Here is a 6936-nt window from a genome sequence, read left to right as displayed (position 1 = left end):
AATTTAAATCGTCTATCTCAAAATATGTGGCCGGAAAAGAAAAAAAAACGCGGAATAAATCAGAAAAAAACAAATATGTCTGTCAAAATGATTCAACTTTATCAACAATACTGTGCAATAAGATAAAGAAAATATGCAGTAGGCCTACTCAAGGACGTATATGTTAGTTATACGTCCTTGGCCTACTTAATGAGAAAAACACAAAAGGCGCAATACATGTCTAAGGGATTCATTAAAAAAAATCACACGAATTTTTGTACCTTTTATGGTCGCATTCCAATATATCATGATATATTTGAAACTTAATCTTTGGTGTGACCAAAATAAAAGTACATGTATGCTCTTCCGTTGAAACCATTCATTTGTTCATGAAAACCTTGAATTTTGTTGATTTTTCATCGACTTGATCGTGAAAGATTAGACAACGCATTATTTTGATCGTGAACTGAGGAAAATGCATGACCAGACTTAATAATAAGAAAACAATAGCTTGTTTACCAATTGATATACTTGCAACTTATGGAAGCGTGTAACTGTTTTAATGAGATCGAACATTCAAGATTTCAATATTTTTTTTCTAAATTCAAACCTTTACCTCGAAAGTTAAAACAACAAGTATAAAAACGTGTCTAGATAAGTTGATTTCCAAAATAGAAGGATAATTACGAGCAAAAAAGGTATATATGTATCTTTAAATGCATCCGTCATGGTAAAACAGACCCTTAGAGAACAGCCTTCGCAATGCCGAGCACACGTGTAACAATAAAGAAAGCGCACTGGACCGGTGATACAATAAGATGCTAGGAATAGTGAGGATCAATGAGTCATCCATGCATGCATTTTAGTCACAAACTGCTATAACTCGGCCAACTTCTCCCTTGTTATGACCTTTGGGTTCGAAAAGGTCGTCCGATTTACTATTTGTAGTAATTTATAAGAAAAATAGCAATTTTGATTACTTTGTTAGATATAACTAATACCGATCGTTAATTTTTACGACTTTTGTACTTTACACTTGTAAGGCTGGTTTATTATTACAATAACTTGTATAAATATTGGCGTTTTATCCGAACTTGGACCATGCGCGTAGCTACCATGCGTTTATGTCAAAACGCCCGGGCGTACACTTGAATTTGGTAAAAAAAAAATATTTTCATATAAATAAAAATAAAGGAATTGGTTAACAGTACATCAACCTTCTAATTCTTTCTTCAATGGCTTGTAATTGCGAATAAAAGTGACGAAAATTAGTTTCATATTATTTCTGTCAAATTCTAAATCTACTCTCTCCTTTATTTTTTTAAAGCAATTCATTATGAGCTAAGATTCGATATGTGGTTTTCATTTTTTGTCGAGCCATTGACATTTATGTCGCGAAAGCGAGCTATTTTGATCGTAAATTTCGTCGGCAGTGCCAATATTATAACTATGTACATGCAGGTTCATTACGTTGTTTTAGTTTTAAGATATAAATAACTTTGTGAAATTTTCCGGTAGCTGGACAAAAACTGTTTATGCTCAAACGAGTGAGTATCCAGAGCATAATGACGAAATTATATATGATGAGTTTACCCGTATTTTATTTTTTTATTTTTATCTTTTTTGTCTTTACAGTCTAACGTTAAAATTTATTACATATCAATTACTTTGTTAAACCTTCGTCGAATTCACTTAAACTTCCTTGAAGTGTTTTTTTTTCATGGTTAATTTCAGAAGCCATTTTTTCCCGTTCCTATTTTAGTTTTTGCGCGATTTAAGTCAGACAATCTGGACACCGTTTAGTAACATATTGCAAGCTTTCAAATACTACATCAGATCGACAGATGCAGAAGCCATCGCTCTGCTAAGTTCAATTTCAGATGAAAACATTTTACGAAAGAAGTCGAGAACACTTTTCTGCGATTGATCCATCTTGTTTTCATAAAGTAAAATAATCCTAAATGAAAGACCACGCATACTTCTTCGGTAATGAGAGAAGGTTATCCACGGCTACCTTTAACATTCTCTATTACTCTAAAACTTCCGGAGGCTTGTCCCTGCGTATCAACTTTCAGTATTTTTTTTTGGCCTGGAACCGCTTGGGCATTCAGGCCCCTTACCGAGGTTCGGGCGTACACGTGAAAATGACCTAGCTACGCCACTGTGGACGATTCCCTCTTTAGTTGATATTGTTACCCTCATGTGTATGTTTGCACTGCCTTATAAACTGACCTACAATGCTATTGACATCAGCTTCCAATGAAACAGGAGAGGTATAGTTACAAGCAGGAACAAATATATTTATTCTGGTCCAAGTTACAATCAATTATTTGTATGCATACAATTAAATTCTTCAGCGAGAAATTAAAGTTTGATCTCTCTATTTGCCAAAAATGTATATTGAAAACAAATATAAGATGTAATACTAAAAAAATCTTCAAATTAGAATTTGTCAATCATTGAAAATTATTCCATGTCTTATGGTGAACCTGGGAACAGTATATCTAACGGTAAATGTATAATGTATATGTTCCTGTATCGGCGAGCACAGCAAATTTAAACCCTTTTTTTTATGTCGGCAAACGTCACGAGTCAACTTTGAGATTGAAAATTTTGTTATGATCAAAATCAAACAAAAATATTCCCATTGTGTAGATTTAGACTAAGAAAATAATGCCTAACTAGGCTCTGCACTGACATTATCAATATAGGAGAAATACATCCAGTTTGAAAGACAGCAACAGAAATTCCGGGGGATACAAAGAAAGCCATAACAAAAGCTAGAATACTAACTGGGACCTACCTTTTAAGCAACCAAAGCTAAATTTAATATAGGAAGTGCAGACCCAATTTGTCCGCTTTGCAAACTCGAGGAAGAAAACCTTCTACATTTCCTAACTAGATGTCCATATCTGGAAGGGGCCCCATTAAAACAGACTGTTATAAATAAAATTGGGATCGATCAGAAAAAGAAGAAGATCAAATAACCCAACGCCAACACAAAAAGTAAAATCCCAAAAATACCGAACTCCGAGGAAAATTCAAAACGGAATGTCCATAATCAAATGGCAATATAAAAAGCTCAAACACATTTACAGTGACTTGACTGTTAGTGTTGCTCTTCACCAATTGCAATATAAAATCAAATTGTTCAACTGGTCAGAAAGTTGAACTAACTGCTGTAGAATACCACAGTCAAGTAGTGAAAGTGCAAGGTGATAAAATAAAAAATACTTACAATCCTCACTGGGGTAAAGCTGATCATTTTCTTTAAAAAGGAGCCATTGATACGATGTAAATTTATAAAAGATTCACACGGAAATCACAAATTACTACAGAGAATGTGCATGAAACAGGAAATTCGATTTAAAAAAATTGCTAAGATGACCGTAAATCACAATCGAGATGACCGTAACAGAATCAGCAATTCACAACAAGGGTGACCGTAATTGGTTAAAAGATGACCGTAATTTGTAAAGGATGACCGTAACTTTTGAAGGATGACCGTAACTTTTAAAGGATGATCGTCAATTCTAAGGAATATCCGTATTTGTATAACTACCTTTTTTTTGTATCAAATGATTAATGGTGTTGATATAAAACGTATTTATATGAGAGTATTATTCTATAGGTAGAAAATTTGACGTTGTTTAAATACAAAGTTCACCATGATATATCTTTTTTTTACGGTAGAGGGTATAATTTTTACTGAAATGAACATACAACAAGACATGCATATGAAAAGTGGGTAAAACATGCAATAAAAGCGCGATTAAATGACACTTACAAGTATAATAAAAAAAAAGTGTGCTGCCCAGCCGCCAACTAAAAGCCAAAAGATTTTTTTTTATTTTTGGAATTCCTTGACATATAATAAATACACTTTTTTAAAAATGCCAATGCATGTACACCCATTGATATTATATCGTCTTTGATTTGTCTTCTATTTTGTCTTGCAAGTAAAATAACAGGACCTGTTTTTAAAATACTACGACCAAACTAGTGAAGGCGAGCTCCAGCAAAATAGATCCTTAAAATAGTCTTGGGCGTATAGCGTACCACAAGGGGCAGGGGGATTAAGCCATTAAAAAAAAAGGGGGTCCCAACCCAGGGTAAAGGGGGTTCAAACTATGTGTCCCCATTCAAATGCACTGATCGGTAAATAAAAAGGGGGTTCAACCCCTGGACCCCCCCTTGGATCCACCACTGAGGGGAACCTTGTCAATTTGTATATACAGCAATGTTATTCATATATAAAACAAACTAGGATTTTAATCTGCTTCCTCTGTAACCATACACATAGGCTCGATTACCGGATATTCATATGTTTAATTAGTGTTTTTTATGCTCCATTCATGGGCATTATGTTTTCTGGTCTGTGCGTCCGTTCGTTTGTTCGTCCGTTCGTCTGCTTGTTCGTCCGTCTGTTCCACCTCGGGTTAAAGTTTTTGGTCGAGGAGGTTTTTGAAGTCCAATCAACTTGAAACTTAGTACACATGTTTTCTATGATATGATCTTTCTAATCATAATGCCAAATTACATTTTTTTCCCATTTTAACGGTCCACCGAACATAGAAAATTATAGTGTAGATGAGGCATGTACTAGAGACACCTCAGAGGGACACATTCTTGTTTCTTCAACTTTTCGTCGTATCTCTCTCAATTTGTATTAAAATTTTAAAGTCGTTATCAATAAATATTTCATTGTTTACGAGAAATTTGCAATTTACTATCATTGTCATGAACTCAAAATACGGCAAATAGTTAAAAATAAATTGATGAAACATGTTTATATCCACTAACTAAGCCCCTATTGAGACAAACACAACAAAACGCTATGAATACAAATACGGATATTCTTAGAATTGAGGATCATCCAGTGGCGGATCCAGCCATTTTAAAAACGGGGGTTCCCAACCCAGAGTAAAAGGGGGTTCCAACTATATGCTCGATCCATTCAAATGCATGGATCGTCCAAAAACAAGGGGGGTTCCAACCCCCGGAACCCCCCCCCCCCCCCCCCCCTTGATCCGCCACTGTCATCATTTAAAAGTTACGATCATCCTTTATAAATTACAGTCATTCTTTACAAATTACGGTCATCTGTTTACCAATCACGGTCATCCTTGTTTTATGTTACATTCATCTTGAAAATATTTTGATAATGATTTACGGACATCTTAGCGATTTTTTCAAATTGAATTTCGCGTTTCCTGAACATTTTTCGGTAATAATTTGTGATTTCTGTGTGAATCTTTTATAAATTTACATCGTATCAATGTATACTTTGTAAAGAAAATGATATAGAAACACTGTAACAGACAATACAGATACTGACCTAATTTTTTCATCCGACATCTTGGGATGACCGTGAATGCAGTTACGGTCATCAGCTTTATCCCAGTGTCCCAGTGAATCCTATAAGACTTTAACTCCACTTTAATGATGTTGTGACAAAATCAGTTTATCAGTTTGTATAGGTATATTATAGTCATTTCCATGCTGAAGGAACTATTATTATTTTGAATTGCTATAAAAAATGTCCAAACTAAGCTTTCATGTAGTTTTTCTTTCTTATCGGATTAAAGATAAAAACAAAAAAAAAGTCTTATCGGAATGTAAGTATGTTTTATTTTATCACCTTGCACTTTCACATTTTGGCTGAACAATTTGTTCAATATTTTGACCAGTTGAACAATTTGGTTTAATAAAACAAATTGCAATTTGGTCAAAATTTTGAATTAGTTGCAATTGCTGAATAGCAACACTAACAGTCAAGTCACTGTAACGAATTGATAACAACTGCCATATTCCTGACTAAGTACAGACATTTTCTTATGCAGAAAATGGTGGAGTAAACCTGGTTTTATAGCTAGCTAAACCTCTCACTTGTATGACAGTCGTTTATCAATATATAGTATTAAACAATTATTGTCTGTTATATCATATGTATTTTAACATATTTATAATCATATTGCATTGTCTGTATTTGTAACTTGATTGTCCTTTGAGTAGAAAAAAACATCATGATTTTTTTAGTATTAGTGTTTATGATTCTAATTTATTTTTCAGTGTACAGGATAAGCCGGCTAAAAATATGTGTCTTTCTCCTTAGATAAAACCACAATGTTTTGTTCCAGTGATAATAATATAAATTTAATTATGTCTGGTGACCAAATGTCCTGAACTCGAAAGTCTGCAAAAGAAAGCACAAAATTAAGAGCCACAAAGTGAGAAGAAGAAAAGTTGAAACTCTCTCAGACTATTTCTGCAATGTCGCAAATACCTGTCCAACCAGAGACATATACATGTATGGGGTAGATATATGTCTCTGGTTTTGGTCTATTTGCGTTTTTTTAAATGCCCCACCAAGCTGCCAATATTATCGAAAATCTCCATTTGACTAACCTTCAAAACACAATCGTTTATATCCGTCTGTATTAACAGAAAGTTCATTATACACGGCCGATAAAACTTTCAAAAGGTTGACATTAAGCTGAAAATCCAAAGTCGACCTTTTGGCATACACCATATTTGAAAATATATGAATCATTATCCGTCAAGAGATTTAATCGACTGCATTTAGAAAATGATAGAATTTCATGTTTCATGTTATCTATGGTCAATCATGTATGGGGAAGCCGTGTATAAGTATATTAGTATGCATCTAATCAATTAGCAGTCAATGGCAAATATATGATAAAAAATCGGACCCATATATAAGTTGAAAACGAACTGAAAATGCCTTCATTGGAGAATTTTTTTCATGAGAAAGTTCTTTTTGAAGTAAAGAAAATCGATTTTACTTTATGTAAAAAAGAAGATGTGGTATGATTGCTAACGAGACAATTCTCTACAAATGACCAAATGACACAGAAATTAACAACTATATGTCCCCGTACGGTCTTCAACAATGAGCATGCTTTAAATTGCTTATAAGATAAGATAAGATTTTTT

The 6936-nt window shown here is 33.8% G+C and overlaps 1 long non-coding RNA gene across 1 annotated transcript in view; it reads right to left on the bottom strand.

Annotated features, from left to right (window-relative positions):
- The window catches only part of LOC143059257 (uncharacterized), a 112157-nt gene that overhangs the window by 17018 nt on the left and 88203 nt on the right, over nucleotides 1-6936 (bottom strand). The gene's annotated exons all lie outside the window — the stretch shown is intronic.

Source organism: Mytilus galloprovincialis, chromosome 14 (genome assembly GCF_965363235.1).
Source record: "Mytilus galloprovincialis chromosome 14, xbMytGall1.hap1.1, whole genome shotgun sequence".
Classification (NCBI taxonomy): Eukaryota; Metazoa; Mollusca; class Bivalvia; order Mytilida; family Mytilidae; genus Mytilus; species Mytilus galloprovincialis.
This window is presented reverse-complemented; position numbering and strand designations above follow the sequence as displayed.